Source organism: Rhamphochromis longiceps, linkage group LG3, assembly GCF_057381845.1.
Source record: "Rhamphochromis longiceps isolate RC_006_pf linkage group LG3, R_longiceps_female_GT1.1, whole genome shotgun sequence".
NCBI classification, from domain to species: domain Eukaryota; kingdom Metazoa; phylum Chordata; class Actinopteri; order Cichliformes; family Cichlidae; genus Rhamphochromis; species Rhamphochromis longiceps.
The window spans coordinates 55,370,746-55,388,342 of NC_140559.1; the positions used below are offsets into that span (position 1 = coordinate 55,370,746).

The 17,597-nt window shown below is 42.6% G+C and overlaps 1 protein-coding gene across 2 annotated transcripts in view; it reads right to left on the reverse strand.

Moving 5' to 3' along the window:
• Positions 1–17,597, reverse strand: part of LOC146675345 (neuroligin-2-like) — a 257,360-nt gene that overhangs the window by 73,892 nt on the left and 165,871 nt on the right. The gene's annotated exons all lie outside the window — the stretch shown is intronic.

The window sequence follows — 17,597 nt, forward strand, 5'->3', positions numbered from 1 at the left end:
CTTTGAAATCTACTTCATGAAATGAAAGCTTTCAATAATTTTCATTTGTGTTTCCCAGATCAGGCTGATTGTGCAGACGTAACAGTTTGAAACAGTCATTCATTTAGTGCACTTTGAAATGGAGATATGTTCCAGAAGGGTTCAGGAAATAGCCAAAAACAGAGAGGGAGAGAGCGCAGTTCCACACAGGAGCTCGAGCTTGTTGTGGCACCACTTTAGAGGCACCATCTGCCTCATTCATAGCTCAGCAGATCACAGGGCTTTCCATAGGAAAACATAAACTCCTTTCAGAGCGTCTACGTCTGTGCGCCCACACGCGTCCATCCACAAGACAGCGCTGTCTGAGGAACAAATAAACGTTCATTATCATCAGCCGTCTTTGTTTCAGCTGAAGACACGTGTGAGCGGGCATGTCAAGGCTGCAGAAAGCAAATGCGGCAGAAAGATACACAGCCGGCTGCAGCCTTCCCTTTAGGTTAGTGAATGCAGCTCATTGAGGCTTGCTGATTGGCAAAGGGGTCGCTTCCTCGGGATAGGCTGGTTAATTAGATAATTAGCTGCAGCAGCTCCTAATGAGAGCCCTATACCGCTTCATCCAGCGCAGGTGGATAACGCATACATACTCACCGCCTCTCTCCTTCTACATATTCATCGGCTATTCCATCACTGCCATGAAATTAACACCTCTGCATAAATTCTTTAATGTGTTGAGCGCAGGGGAGTCAGTGCAAATGCTCCTCACGCACACACACCTCTGGCACCTTGGAGAACCACGTAAGGTTTTCAATTAAAGAACCAGGTGTTGAAACAGGTTGAAAATGAAAGTGTGTGTAGGTATTCAAGACGCTAGATCCGAACATCTAAAACTCACAACCTGGCTCTAATAAACTGACAGAAGCTTCTTGGCGTGCACGCACACTTCTTAGGCTACGTCCACACGTACACGGGTATTTTTGAAAACGAAGATTTTCCGTTTTCGTTTATAAAAAAAATCCCGTCCACATGTAAAAGCCAAAAACGAAGGAAAATGCTGCTAGGAACATGCCAAAGCAGCGGGTGGCGCTATATCCCTAGCCGTGTAGAAATGTTGGCCAATCAGAAGTCAATAAGCCTGGGTGGGAAAAAGTAAACAAAGATGGCGCATAGAAGCAGAACTGAGTCATATGTGTGGAGGGACAGTAACTGTGTGTATATGTAAGCATTTAAACACTGCAGAGAGTACAATTAACAGTAACAGTATTGTAGAAATCCATTTCACCGAAACAATAACGTGGCGCACAGTGTGACGTCAAAAAATGCGCACACTTTGACGCTGCGTTTTCTCCGTTTACCTCGTCCACACGTAAACGCAAAAACTGAGTTTTTGAAAATATCCACCCTGGCAGGAGTTTTTAAAAATCTCCGTTTTCAGTGACCAAAAACGCCGTTTACGTGTGGACGAAAGGCGCAAATGCATAGAAAAATCTGCGTTTTCAAAAATACCCGGGTACGTGTGGACATAGCCTTAGTGTGTTTACCTGTGAACTGCAGCAGACAGTGACCAACTCTGTATACGTGTGTCTTTTGGGACTAATGATGCCAGAACTTGATTGTTGTCTCTAAGATGGCAGATGAATAGCCAGGAGGGGGGATGTGGCACATGGAGTAAGCCTGGCTCAGAGGTGACATGGCTGGGTAAGGGGAGAGGCAGGAACTGCGTCTCTCTGGGTCTGACTGCGTGGACCAGAAAGGAGGTGGAGGAGGGCGCAGAGGAGAGGAGAGCAGGTGTAGCCTGGCTCCCACACTGCTCACAGCATCTGTTACTGGGCCACTGAGTTACTATGATCAGCCTGTGTTTGGCATGTGTGTGTGTGGAGAAGAGTGAGCTACACGGATGGGTGAACTCTATTTCTCTCACTACTCTCTCTGCGCTGCGCTTGCTTTCCCTTTTGTCCACCTCCTTCTCCCTTCTGCTCTCTCATTCAATTATGCATGTGTGTGTGTGTGTGTGTGTGTTGATGTTAGGTGTTATCACCTCTGCCATGATCATACTTTTCCTCCTGTCAATCACGGCCAACACAGTCAACACCGGGCAGTTCTGTCCTTGACCTCGCCCGTCCTAAAATGCAAATGACTTGAGTAGCCACACATATTCCCGGTGTGCGCAGCAGAAGAGGGGAATACGTAACACGAGCAACGAAGCACGCACACTTCCCCTTCTGGCCTCAGGTGCTGTGTTAGCCAGCACTGATAGGTTAATGCAGCAGTAATAGCAGGACAGACATGCGTTTGCGTGCGTGTTAGTGGAGATCTAGGGAAGAAGAGCGCAGATCGACTGTGATGTCCAGCTGTGCCCCATCTAAAAGACTACTCCAAGAGAGCTGGAGCCCCGGGATGACCTGGTGTTTCTGGAATGAAAGATGTCACAGCAGAGCAGGCTGACAGGAAGAAGCGCAGGGTGGTGTAATGGGAAACAGCAGGCGGTGTGTAAATCAGTGAGGAAATGATGCGAAGATAAACAGGGCACAGCGGCACGGTGGAGCAGCGGTTAGCGCTGTTGTCTCACAGCAAGAAGGTCCTGGGTTTAAATCCAGCCTGTGAGTTCCTCCCAAAATCCAAAGATATGATGGGCTTAGGCTTACTAGTTATTTAGTTAAGTGTGAATGCGAGCGCGGTTGTCTCTGGGACAGACTTTCACCCTGTCCAGTGTGTACCTCTATGTAAAAAAAAAAAAGAAGAAAAAAAACATACTAAGTCTCAGGGACAGGACCTCAAAATGATGTCATCATCGCAGACACTCAGGAAAGTAAATACCTGGAGCTGCTATATCATTTATATTGTGAGACAACACTTTTTTAAAGATGTAAAAATCTATCACAGACAGTATGTTATAGCACCGGTCCCCAACCTTTATTAATGTCAGACAATATTTTCACGGACCGGCCTTTAAGGTGTCGCGGACAAATACAACAGGATACGACCAAGACAGAAACTGTGGTATTTTTTAAAATATAATAATAAAAAACACAAATTCACTGTGTAATTGTGTAACTTTATTACCTTAAATCTGCAACAAGATTGAGAGTAACATCCCCCTCTCTGCCCCTTAATGCTCTCTGGTCGCTATGGTAACACGTAAATATTTCTTTCAAACTAAGACACACAACTACAACACAGGAAAAGACCCAGGGAAACCTGGAAACCATAAATTTCCGTACCGGTCCGTGTACCGGTCCGTGGCCCGCGGGTTGGGGACCTCTGTGTTATAGCATTTGTAAAAGCTTTTACTATTTTTGCTGTGAGCCTAGGTTGATCACGGTGGCCAGGACTAGTCGGCAATACCTTTTTTTGACTGATTATCCAGCACAAAGAATAAATGTTTGGAGGTACAAAGTTCCTCGTATTCCTGGTGGTTCTGATATGAGACCAGATGACATTAAGGACGACGTTCCCAATCTTTTTAAAGATCTTAAGGCGTTTCTAAAAATATCCCCCACATGTATCGAAATTCTAAACACTGTGCAACAATCTAGCAGCTAAAACAACAGAAGAAGAAATTACATTTTTTAAGCGCCCAAGGCTGCAATCCTGCTGACCGAGAGCAGATTACTGAATTTCTTTCTATCCAATTCTTCACATTATGAGATGCCTTTAGGGCCAAACTAATTTATTGGCAGCTTTCACCTTTATTTCACTTCAATCCTAATTTTACAAAATGTCAACACTCTGTGTGTTTTGTCATTGCTCTCAGGTCCAGATGGCTTCATGAAGGGCTCCTGGTTTTAGATATTAGATGGCATTAATGTTTAACGCCCAAGCAGGTATAAATTTACAGCAGTAGATGCACTGACTTCAAATAAAGCCACACAACATGGATACTGTCAGAGGAGAGGCAAAGAAAGCCATTTTAATTCACTCGGGTGAAAAATCCATCACCTGTCATTCATAACTCACAGGTGACAGCATCAACTTCACAGGATCATGGAGAGGTGTTTGGGAGTATTCGGAAAATCATTAAAAACAAGCTCACGCTTAAGACGAAGCAGAACAGAAGGCAAAACATAAAGAAAGAAAGAAATGAAGGAAAATCACATTTAATGGTGTAACACTTTCAATGGGGGATAGCTTCTTGTTCACAGAAAAGTCGGCTCGTGTTTGTGATTACATTAGTAATTCACTGCAACCAAAGCACATACTTCTGTTTGAGTGAATGCTAAGAGAAACAAACACACGCACAGCCTACAGTGCAGTGAGCATTAAATACACAGCAGTGTAGAATCCTAATGCCATATGTTAATTATTACGTCTTTGTGTTGGCTGCGTGCAAAGAGAGCTCAAAGGCTGACACAAACATCACACGGCACCGCGGCGGGTTCCACATACAAATGCTGACTGCTTTTCTTAGCAGTGTTTACACTCGCTAACAGCCTGTCTTTATGAGCGCCAGTCTGAATGTACAGATGCACGCGGATGATCGTTTGGTTCCCCAAACAACTCCGCTATCCCCATGGGAGAACTAAGTCCCCCAGTTAGCCCTGTAGCGCTGCGCGATGATTCAAACGGCTGTCATCCCTCTGTAATGATGATCCATCCGCAGCTATTACCAGCCCATGGTTTCTCACTTACCAAGCTGATTGTTTGACATGTGAGACATACATCAGGGTAATTTGCCCTATAACTCTTTTTTTAAAAGAGCACCCAAAGCAAACCACGCACTGTGTGTGAGGATGGGAGTCAGAAGTTGGAGGTAAATGAAACAGAAGATGAGCAGAGGACAAAACATGGGAGCAAATGGAGAAGAGAAGGTAAAAGTAGTAAGAAGGTAAAGAGGGTGGCCGCCTATGGTTTTATAGCCAGGTCTCAATGGGAATTATCAGATTTGTGCCCAGTAAAGAAACACGTCAAGTGTTATATAACCCCCAACAAAGCCCAGTTTTGAGTCCAACACTGGATTACGTCAATGAAAAAGATGAAGAGACAAGAAAAATGATTCACTGTGCTTTAGGTCACTAATATAAACTCTAAGACTGTCATCCACCTCTGTTAACTCTGTTCTAATGCAGTTCAGTTCAAGGTTAATTCAGTGTCATGTAGATATAGCACCAGTGCCCAAGAACATCTCGAGAACATCTTATCTCAAGGTGTTTTCGATAAGGCCCTACAATATTAGAGAAAACCCCAAGAATCGATGAGGAAGCACTTGGCAACAGCGTCAAGGAAAAACTCTGCTTTAACAGGAAGAAACCCCCTGAAGAACCAAAACAGCAGAGCATAAAGAGACCATAAACAAAACATGACAGGAGAAAGTAGACAAAATGGCATGCAGCAGAGGCATGTAAGCACATGGAGAGTAAAACCGATGGGAGTGAAGAAGAAATTGCATGATGGGAAGTTCCTCAGTACCCTGGGCCTATGGCAGCGTAAGTAAGACATGGTTCCGGGTCAACTAATCCTGCCTTGACTATTAGCTTCATTAGAAAGTAAAGAAATGGTTTCTGTGTCCTGAATCCAAACTGGGAGCTGATTCCACTGGTGAAGGACCAGATCGCTGAAGGATGTACTTTTAGAAACATTAGGAACTAAAAGTTAGCCTGCGGTCTGTTGGGATACTATGAGGTGTTCAGGCTACAATGAGGGCTGATCGTTTGCAACAGTGGGAAAGGCAAGCTTTTGAATCATTTAGAAAAAAAAAACACTGAAGCTTTTATGACACTGTGGCTGTTCTTTATGATTAAATCTAAACTCAAAGTCTTTACAGATTTATAATGTTAGAGATGTGAAGGTAGGAAGCACTGCTGGATAAAGTGACCTTTGAAAGTAAATTGTCACATTATAACATTACTGCCTGAAGGTAACATAACACCCTGTTGCAACTCCTTGTGCATATTAGTTACATAGTCCAGAGGGCATGCACACTACATTACGAGTGCCTCTGAATGTACTGAGTGGGTCTCGCTGCACGATATTATCACTCTGTGGACATCAGTAGCATCTTTTAGAAGAGTAGCAGTTTTCCTTTGCTAAAAGCCTGTGTTTAGCTAGCAGATGCTAGTTTCATGCAGGTGACAGATACAATCTGCATTTCCATAAATCAATTTCAGGTGCTTTTTAAATAAAGTGGTAATACAAGGATTACTTTCATGACGTACAGACTGTCCTTTGTGCCACCTCGCTACACAAGCTTTATTTTTTATGGCAACAAAAGGAACAGTGAAATAATAACCAAACTCCAAAACACATGATTCAATACTGCCTTGCAAGAGAAAAGAGACTTTCAATACAATACTTTTACTGTATTGTATTGGATTAATTGAAAGAGAAGCCACGGTTCTGACTTGGAGAAGAAAGAGTGGGTGTTGGCATAAGCAGCGGGTGTCCTCTTGAAATAAGAAAAACCGTCACTAGTGGGAATGGTTCCCTATTAGGATTATTGGAAGTTCCTTTAAGGTGAATTATGATGAGAGCAGAAGAGAAGATGAGAAAGTAGGAGTCAGATCAGCTGACTGACTGGCTGAGCATCAAGGCCATGGACAAACAGAGGAGAAACAACGTCTGGGGACAGATGAAAAGAAGTCATGAGGGATGTCTGAAAACACGCCTGAAACTGTGTTAATGTGTGTGTCAGCGCAGGAGAGCGTCTCACCTGTGTGTGTGTGTGTGTGTGTGTGTGTGTGTGTGTGTGTGTGTGTGTGTGTGTGAGACAGAGGCTAGCTGAGGTGCTAATCCCCTCTCAGAAAACAGTGGACCAGCCTGTCCTCTTTCTCAAAGTCACACTCTATACCGCCCAACACACACTTAAGACACTATGGTCCCCCTTTCTCTCCTCTCACACAGAGTCAATAGGACTTTGCTCATCAATTCTGTCGGGGGTTGCTATGGAGACTGAGAATATTGTGTGCGCGCGTGCATGCGTGCGGTTGGCTGTGGTGTACAGCCCGCGCGTGTCTTAATATCTTCTCTGGTCCTGTCAGGTCACGTTTCACGCTGATGTCTGCCTGTAGTACGGCACGCGCAGCCCACCCCCCGCAACTAAAGACCCCCCACAGAAGCCTGGAGGAGACATTTTTCAAATCCACGCTCTATGAATACCAATTCAAAAGTAACAGTGTAAAAAAGTGTGTGTGTGTGTGTGCGTACTGTAATGAAGAGTCAATGCCATCGCTCCTGCGTGCGTGCGCACAGACAGCAGCATGAAGCATATATAATTGTGCCCTAGCTGAATGTCTACTCTAGTGCACACTCAAAAATATGCAAGTTTTATTTTTAGCATCGCAGGCAAATGGAGTCCCTCTCCTCCCTCATCTCCTGCTCTCTGCCCTCACTCTCCCCCACTGTCACTTCTCTCATCTCTTAAAATCTCTCACCCTGTATTCTCAGAGCGTCTGGGCCGCGCACACACACACAGGCGGCATACATTACATCCATGCAAGGGGTTGCAGCACTAAAAATAACAAATTCTATAAGCTTTGTGCCATGCTGTTCCACCTCTGTGCTCTTATCATCATTGTTAATGTCTGAATGAATGCACAGTCTCATTTTCTCTCCTCTCAGGCAGCCGAGGGATGTAAAAAGCTTGCTGGGGTGGAGGTGACGTATGTACTGTAAGCACGTCTGTCTCCACGGCAGCCGAGCCAAGGTCAATTGCTCGGTGGCCCGGTGAAGCTTTTCATTACATATTTAACTCGGCCAAATTCCCTGCGGAGACCTCGCCGGAGACTGCCTGCTGCTCCTCTCTACCCCTTCGAAGCCCGTCTCGCTGCAAGCCCGCCTGTCTGGCTGCAGACAGGTACGACTCCACCGCATTAGCATACGCACAGAGTCAGGCGTGTCCTGCTAGGTGAATAATTCCACGGTGGTTAGCATTTGTGTAGCGCCGCCACGGCTGGCGAGGCAGCTGTTAAATAAGGGCGTCAGGGAAGACAGAGAGAGAAAAATCACATCTGTCAATCAGCCAGACGGAAAAAAAAGACCCCCAACCTCTATTACTGCCATCCTGTCTGTGCTCGACTTTCATTTTGTTTTTCTTAAATGCTCACGTATCAACTCTATCACGCACACACAGACACAAACATATAGATAAAGCCCAGAGGGGAGAGATTAGCAGAGAGAGCGAGAGAAACTATTTATTTACATGCTAATGGAAATGTAAATCCCAGCTATGCCTTTATTCCTTAATAACTGTTTTTGAATAATAATAAAAAAAGAAGCAAAGTGGGGGAATTTTTACATTATTATTAAAAAGAAATTATAATAAGTCAAGACTAGTTCTTTCAAGAAATGGTTTTTGGAGGTTTTCTTCCCACAGGACACAGAGCGACTCTGCTGTCCTGACTAGGATTGTAACTCGCTAAATGAGATGCTGTGAAGGGTTTACAATGGATGGATTAAGGAGCAAGTTGCCACAAGGGAGAGGCGATCTAAATAGGCCGCAGAAGTAGCAAAGCACTAACCAGGATAAAGGCGGGAGCTGCAGTCTGGGATGAAGGTAAGAGTGGAGTACATCTCACTAAATAAAGTGCTTTGAATTGTGGGTAAGATTAGAAAAGCAGTATAGAAACACTACCCGGGTTCAACACAGAGAACAATTTGACTGTCACCTGCTTCAAATATTTTTAGTCCTCGAAAGAAAGAGGATTTTTTCCCTTTTTTAATTGGAAATCAGGACAAAATAGTTTTTTGCTCATCAGTAGACAGTTACGTTGAAACCAAGCACACCATTGCTGTTCTTGTGACGTTGCCAATAAGTTTGATGTGTCACATGGCCCTCTTCCTATTGAAAAAACAAAAGTTGTATCCAAGATGGCCGACTTCTAAATGGCCACCATGGTCACCACCCATCTTGAGGAGTTTGCCCCCTCACATATACTAATGCGCCACAAACAGGACTTTAATATCACCAACCATTCCCATTTTATTACGGTGTATCCATATAAATGGCCCACCCTGTAGACAGTGTTGAGTGTATTGTAACAGCAATGACGTGTGAACCCTGCTTCCAGGTCCAGGTCCAAACTACTCTGTGTTTATTAAAGCTGTTGCTTTTTTTTTTTAACATGTTTTAATGCTTTGTATTCCTGCAGCAGTATATGAATGACTAACCTCGTATTGTGGATGGATTATCTCAGTTGTTCTCCTGACTGAAGTTTGGAACATTTACAGCATCCTGCCATGCGATTGCATTTGTTCCTAACCATCAGGAAACCTCACATTAACTGTTATAGCGAGTCAACGCTAGACAGTTTAACTTAGGGTTATATATCCCTTTTTTTGCATGACAATTCTGTACGTTATACATCAAACCATTGTAACATAGTAACTTTAACCTTGGTAGGATGCAATGTGCTATGACTATCATCACAAGGTGGCATCTAGAAGCTGCTTGGTAACTGCTATTCAACAACAAATTCTGAATAACACCCTGTTAACAAGAGGCATCAGACCTGTTAAACATGCACTAAAAAAGCCTGAAAGAAGAGAAACTTTCAAAGCCACAGACAACTACAGCTGTCAGAGTGTTGCGTGGAACTAAGATCCTGTAAAAACTCAGCTAGCTTTTAAAACACATCACAAGTCTGCCATTGCCAAAGAGCTTCTAATATTCTCCAGTATGCATACATGTATATACACTTGATGGGGCGACCGTGGTTCAGGGGGTTGGGTAGCTCATCTTGTAACTGGAAGGTTACCGGTTTGAACCCCAGCTCTGTCTGTCCTGGTCGTTGTGTCCTTGGGCAAGACACTTCACCTACAGCCTACTGGTGTTGGCCAGAGGGGCCGATGGCGCGATATGGCAGCCTCGCTTCTGTCAGTCTGCCCCAGGGCAGCTGTGGCTACAACTGTAGCTGCCTCCACCAGTGTGTGAATGTGAGAGTGAATGAATAGTGGAATTGTAAAGTGCTTTGAATGTCCTGAAAAGCGCTATTTAAATGCAATCCATTATTATTACTTGAGAAATAAAAAGAGAACACTGATGACTGATGACAGAGGGATTTTGACTCAGTCTGCGCTCCAGATGGGTTAATTATTAATCGCGTTAGTCGTGATTACGGCACGTTAACGCTCATAGCACTAAAAAATTGTAAGGTTGCCATTGGCTTTAATCCAGATGAAAGAGGTAAACCTAAGAATGTAACCAAAGCGGCGTGCCACTAGTTCAGATGTATAGTGCAAGCAAAGTACTCAAACACGACTAAGTTGCATGAGCATGTACGTGTCCACCATCCGGCTGAGTATGAAAGGCTATCACCAGTTTCTGCACCTCCATCAACAAGCAGATGAGGTGGGGGCAGATGAAAGAGGGTGCTGTTAAAACAGCATTATTATTCTGTTGACTGCTTCTATTAGCTCCATCATTATTAGCAAACTTACTCATGAGCAGATAAATAAATAAATAAATCGCCGATGGGCTCAGCCTATCATCGATAGTCGTTATTTTTCATCAAGTCGCCCACCCCTACCTGTGCCAAAAACATTTACTATACATTAAATGATTTGAATTTTATGTGTTTATAAGTTTTGACAACCAGACTCAAGTTCAGGAGCAGAATAAATTGCACTTCCTTTTGCTCTCCAGATACAGTATGGGCAAGGCATGTTTCAAAGACCAGCTTTAAGTCCTAATTAGCAGCAGTGCATTCCAATTAACTCAACTCCAGCTTTAATCATTTATATGATCAGGGTAATTAAATACATCACGACGTCGAAACCATACAGCACAGGAAACTTTGCGAGACCCAGACTAATTTGTGGTAGGCTTCGTAAACCAAGACCACAAAACTGAACTCTTGCACTGCTGACTGCAGCACCGGAAGGCTGCATCGCTGATGATATCGAATATAATCTCATGCGAAGACGTCGGCCTGCGCAGAAACACACGCTGTTTCGAGTTTTCATATCACGTGGCCACATCTAGCTTCTGTATCAATAATTCCTGCATCGCCCTTCCAAATCGACATGTCGGATTGCTGAAGCAAGAACACAAACAGCAGAAACCATCGCACAGCGTATCCACAGAGCAGACATTGATATGCATGACTGCATGCACCTACACGTGCCTGGTGCACACCACCTCTAAACACACAAACGCTCGCTTCTAACCCCACACTAGCTTTGCCTCTCTCTGTCAAAGGAAAATGCCATCCATCATGCAGGATGCATGGGGTGAAAGATTACTCACATTTCTCCCAATCATGGCCAAATTGCTCTGGATGGCTCTCATATTTGGGAGATGGCTGTGGCCGTCTCTTTGCATACAAATGACAAAGTCTCCCCCGCAATTTGCTTTCTCCTTGACTCAAAGAATGTGATGAGAGAGTTACAGACAGGGTGCAGGAAGAAGAAAATGCAGAATTGCAGCTGGAGGACTGGAAGGAGGGAGAGAGATGTAACATACAAGGACAGATAATTAAGTCCAACCTAATGCTCACGTCATTAGGTAGGGCGTGATACTCGGGGAGAATCTAATGCCGCTGCGACACCTGACTTATTTTTATCATCTTTGAAAAGTACATTTGTAATCCACACATTTAAATGTCTTTTGTACAGGATTACTTTCTTCTAAAAGTCAACACACCAGGTTCAAGCTGGCATGAAACAGCACTATGAATATCCTCAGTATGCAGAGCTATCATACAGCATTGCTCTATAAGAGTACTAACAGATATGTGACGCTGTCGTTGACCACATATAAAAAAAACTATTTACATCTTACTGATAAAAACAAATCAAAGAGCGCTGGGAGCACGAATTAACAAGTTAACAAGCCAACAGTGTAGCCAGGTTTTAGTCTGGAGGTAGAAACCTAATGCCTGAAAAGTTACCAATCCCCTTGTTATGTTGAGAAAAACAGGAAACTAGCCTTTGCTTTCTATTCCCAAGTTCATCTAACCTGGAACTTTGCTAGAATTGCTTTTCCTTTCAGAAACAGGGTTTCTGCCAGTCTATTACAAGCTTGGTGGCCCATCTGGTCTAAACTGATCCACTGCTGGTCCTAAGCACTGTGGATTCTTTTTCATACATACACAAAAATATAAGCATTAAGCTGGCTAATATACAGCCATGGTTAAACAAAAGTACACACAATGATTGAAAAGCTCTTTTATTTAGTAACTGCTTTCTGTATGACTATCAATCTCTCACATGTTTGCTTGCTTTGATCATTAATGCCACGTAACAGACACGCAGACTGATGGGCAATAACAACTGTTGATAAGGTTCCTCTGTGGCATTGTGGTAACACAAACCTGAATGCGCTTAACAACAAGCTGCCAAATTGTTCTTTTATAGTGGTCCTCACTCTTGATGCACTTCTAAGGAAGTCAAGGAAATCAAGTACATTTGTTTAGCAGGGCCTTGCTGCTTTTACCCTCTTAGTTCCTGTATTAACAGTGACAGTGTACTTCTACTTCTTCAACATTTTACTTAGTAGTCTGCTGTTGCCATTAGCTGTTAAAGCTATAAAAATAGCTCAAATAACTACATGAGTTTCAAAGGGAATAAAGGATATGGCAAATATACTGTAATTTACAATGAGTTTAGCTGTTCAGATGATATTCGACTACCTCCAGACACAAATTCAGGACTAACAGAGGTAAGATGAGTAAAGTAAAGCTAACTGTGATTTGGTGCTTCCTCTCTATTAAATGTTGTAAACATGAAATAAACTACCTGGTACCATGAGAAATACTAGCATGCTCCCATGTTTTTCTCAATCATTTCAATTTGACAGAAGAAAAAAAAGAAAATACCTTTTTCACACTTTTACAGTTGTGTCAGTCAGGTTAGCTAGCGTGATAGCACTCAGGATAGCCATGGCATTGCAGTAGTATTCACAATATTCTGTATGATAACAAGTGTGTGCCGGCTGCTAATGAGCACCACTTCACCTGCAAGCTAATTGGAGCTAATTACAGCTCCACAACCCTGGTGGCAGCACTTTTAGGAGGAGAATGACACTAGCGCTGACTCTAAACCACAGCGGCTAGATTTTGGCTAAAACTGTCACTCTTAACAAAGTAACAAACTCGTTACCAGCACTTTTCTGTAACAATTAACTTGATGAGAAGAATTACACTTTTATAGATAGCAGCAATCAACAATAACAAAAGCAACAAAAAGGCCTTTTAACAGTCCTTTAATAGATATTTCATATTGCATTCTGTTATTCACTGTAGCAAAAAATGCTGATGAATTCAATAGGGAAGCACTGAAAAGCAAACACTTTAGGTAATTGCACGCAAATGAAAATGTGTCACCGCAGTAAAGGCGGTTTAAATGCTCCAAAAACAACACAGCAACATCCTTTAAGAAAGAAACAAAACAAATCAAAGCCAGGCTGCCTATTTTAAAACAGCTTCCAGGAGCCCGCTCTCTCTTCGGCTAATGAAATATCTAAAGCACTTAGTTTCCTTTAGTTAGCACCTGCCTCCTTAGAGGCATGTTCCTCCTCTCCAAGCTAAATTACCGTACTTGGTCTCAGTGGAGCGAGACAGAATGCGGTAACAAAGAGAAGTCGAGTGTATTTTCAAAAAAGGGATGACGCGCTCGTGCTGGAGAGCTGAGGTGGCAGACAATAGTGTGCTGGCAGATCTCACAGTGAACTGAGCAGACAGGTTACAGCGTGCTACACCGGGCCTGTAAAGCCACTTTAACCACTTTCCAAATCCCTCACTTTCTCTCAGTGCTGCCGCTGGTACTAACAGCTCAAAAGTGCATCATAACCAAACCTTCCCCTACCAAAATACTCCGCAAAGGTTTGTTTTTTTTTGTTTTTGTTTTTTACAATGCCTACTCTCTGTGGAATGAATTATACATCTGCAAAACAGTCATCTGAAAGTTGGAGGTTCTGGGCGAGGGCGTGCAGTTAAAATGAGGAATTGTGAGGTGCATTTCCACGTCAGTAAAAATGCCACATCTGTATATGATTTGCATGCTTGTTCTCTTCTTCCACTCCTATGTTTAATAGACTTCCTGGCAATGCAGGACTCAGTGGCCAAATAAAAAAACAGGATGTATGGTGACAAGTAGGGCTGCCACGATTTGTCGACTAGTCACGATTACGTCGACTATCAAAATCGTCGACGACTGATTTAATAGTCGACGCGTCGTTTGAAGCTTTGTAAGATCACAAAAGACGCAGGAATAAGTGGCAGGATTTAAGAGTGTAATAACGGACTGAAACAGAAGATGGCAGCATTGCATGTACAAGGATGCCAGCTACCGTTAAACCCCGAAGAAGAAGAAGAAGAAGCAGCTGTGTCCCAGAATTCATAGCGCAGCCCAGCTCAGTTTCCAACAATGGCGGCAGCTAGTTAGTTTTAATGTTACTCTTATTATTCTTTCTGGGTCACAAAATAAACGTTTAACATATTTTCAGGCGAGAATGTAGCTGTGTAAACCTCAAATATCTGCTCAGTTTATCAGGTCACCACATATTTTCAAAAGCGCTCCGACGTTTTCGGAGACATCTGTTACCCACTAGCTCGTTAGCGAGCCGGGGGCTAGGCTCACTAGCGCCGTGAGAACACCGGACTCCCCGCAAATCGTTTTCAAACCCACCGCCGTCTTTCGCTACTCAGGTTAAATATATATGAGTCACTTAGATAACTTAAAATGTTATTGTTTGGCTTTTTTTTTTAGTATTTTATTTGTTCCTGAGTAAATCAGTTTGTCTGAGATTAAAGTTATAGTTTTTACACAGCTGAATAAACGTCAAGCAGACAACTGATTATCAGAAGTGTGAGATGCTCCAGAATCTACTCCGGTGTCCTGTTATATTTTAGATAGCAAGGAGTTTATTAAACTTCACCGAAACAATCTGCAAATTTCATTAAAATTTAATAAACTATCATCTTGTCTTTATTTTTAGTTAGCACTTACCTTAAACACTTAAAGCTGTAAGCTAATGATAGTTATATAAGAGCAGATGCTGCTGGTGCAATAAGCTGTAGTTTTACGTCCAATGGATGATGATCTGATTAGTCGACTAATCGCAAAAATAATCGGTGACTAGTCGACTATCAAAATAATCGTTTGTGGCAGCCCTAGTGACAAGAGTACGAGAATTAAGTAAGTAAGCTAAAAGATCTCACAAAGCAACAAATCATGCCACCACATAATGAAAAAGCTGACATACTTTTATTATCAGTCTGAAAAGAGCCATTTCTAAGGCTTTAGGACTCCAGTATTGAAGTGACTGGCCTACCAAGATTCCTCCAAGAGTCTACTGATGACTCATCAGGTCACAAAATAACACAGAACAATACTTAAAGACCTGCAGGCTTCACTTGCCTCAGTCAAGTTCAGAGTTCATGATGCTACAAGAATCACACCAGCAGTCAAACATGGTGGTAGTGTAACGGTCTTGGGCTGTTTTGTTGCCTCGGGACCTGTTAGACTTGCCATAATTGAGGGAAACATGAATTCTGCTCTGTATCAGGAAATTCTGAAGGACAATGTCCAACCATCATTGTGCTCTGAAGGTGTTGGTTGCATTTGGGTTATCCAAGTCCACCTCTGAATAGCTCAAAAAGAAACCAAACAAAATAAGATGCTTTGGTATCACCTTAAGCAGTCTGTTAATACTTTTCAGAGAGTGGGCCAAAGTTCCTCCAAAGCACTGTGAAACATTCACTGCCGGTTATCACAAATACTTAATTGCAGCTGTTGATGCCAAGGATGGCACAACCAGTTATTAGGTTTAGAGGGCAATTACTTATTAACATAGTGCCGCAAGGATAATAAATAAGCAAAAAAAAAAAAAAAAAAGTCAGGAAGGGTGTAAACAGTTTTTCGCAGCACTTTAACTTTAACTCTATGTAGACCAGTGTTTCCCAACCTTTTGGAGCCACTGCACATATTTCACATTAGAAAAATCACACGGCACACCACCAAACAAAAATGTCACAAAAAGGATATTGATCATTTTCCCCCTGCGCACCAGGCACAGTGGAATTGGTTTGGTTTGTCCCCAGTATACTTTTTTTGCTTTCTTTTGACCACTACTCATGCCAGGGCTTCATCTGGGTCGGAATTTTCTCCAGGATCCAGGTCAGATTGACTACGTTTTCTTTTCAAATATTTATCTATTTATTTATTACACGCTTTGTCGTCTCACTCACAGCATGACTATTATGTAATTTCTTCTTCGTCTTCTTCTGTTTTATTGGCAACCCATTTAATGAGAGCAGGTAGTTGTACTGCCCTCTAGTGGAAGAGAAAGTAATCAATCTGCCCGTTACTAATCAGGTTGAACCAGATAATCTTCCACGGCACACCTGATTATTTCTCATGGCACACCTATCCACAGTGGTTGGGAAACAATTATGTAGACAAATCTAGACACGATTTAAGGTAAGATTTTTTTTTTTTTTTTTAATTTTAGGAGAAATCTAGTGCATATGAAGCCATGTGCTTCATTACTCCCAACTTAAAATAAGTCACTGTTGATTATGGCTCCATATATGTCTTCGACCACATTTTTGAAAGTAAAATTCTTCTGATTAATACATTGCAAAACCATATCTACCTTCTCTTCTACCTGCTCTTCATTCTACTTATTCTGCGTTCTTCTATTTTATGAGAAAAGGGACCATGATGCACGGTGGGAATTGTGGTTAGCACTGTTGCCGCACAGCATGAAGGTTCTGAATTCAATTCCACCACTAGGCCGGGGTCTTTCTGTGTGGAGTTTGCATGTTCTTATGTGGGTTCCCTCCGGGTACTCCGGCTTCCTCCCACAGTCCAAAGACATGCAGTTAGTGGGGATAGGTTAACTGATCAATCTAAATTGCCCATAGGTGTGAATGTGAGAGCGAATGGTTGTCTGTCTCTGTGTGTTAGCCCTTTAACAGACTGGCGACCTGTCCAGGGTGTACCCCGCCTCTCGCCCTATGACAGCTGGGATAAGCTCCAGCACCCCCCACGACTCTGAAAAGGATAAGTGGAAGCGAATGGCTGGATGGATAAAACTGTGCACATCTTTATAAATTGCAGTCCTCCTGATTCAACCTGGTTTAGACTTCAGCATTTAACCATAAACACTCAAGGAGTCTTTGCACATTTTTATAATTTGATCCTTCCAGTCCCATTGTATCAGGCTCCACCACAATACTATCCACAACTTTACCAAATGATCGTGATCTATCCTGGCACCATCACCAAGGGATACCATGGAAACTAAGCTTGAATTGTAACATTTTTTATTTCTTTTTATTCACACTGCAAACTGGGTAAAGACAAGCCAAACTTCCTTTCTGGTGTGTTTCAGCTGAACGAGTCTGGCTAGTGTCTTCATCTCAGCTCCCCCTGTTTCCAAGAAAGGGTTTACAATGCAAAAGTTTTGTAAAAAACAAAAACAAAAACAAAAAAAAGGCCATCAGTATTCAAAGAAAATTAAAGAATTACACAATCGGTGTTTAGACAGTGAGGGGAAATCTATAAGCAAGTGAGCTGTAACGATCAGGCCCTGGACTGGTTGTCATTACAATGATGGATTCTATTCATGTCACCCATCATCGACTCAGTTTAGAGAAAAGAAGAAACGTTCTTTTAGCTCAGCGTTTGGGGAGATATGGAATATAAATCAAATCTATTTGTTGGTGCAAATCTGTTAGCATGAA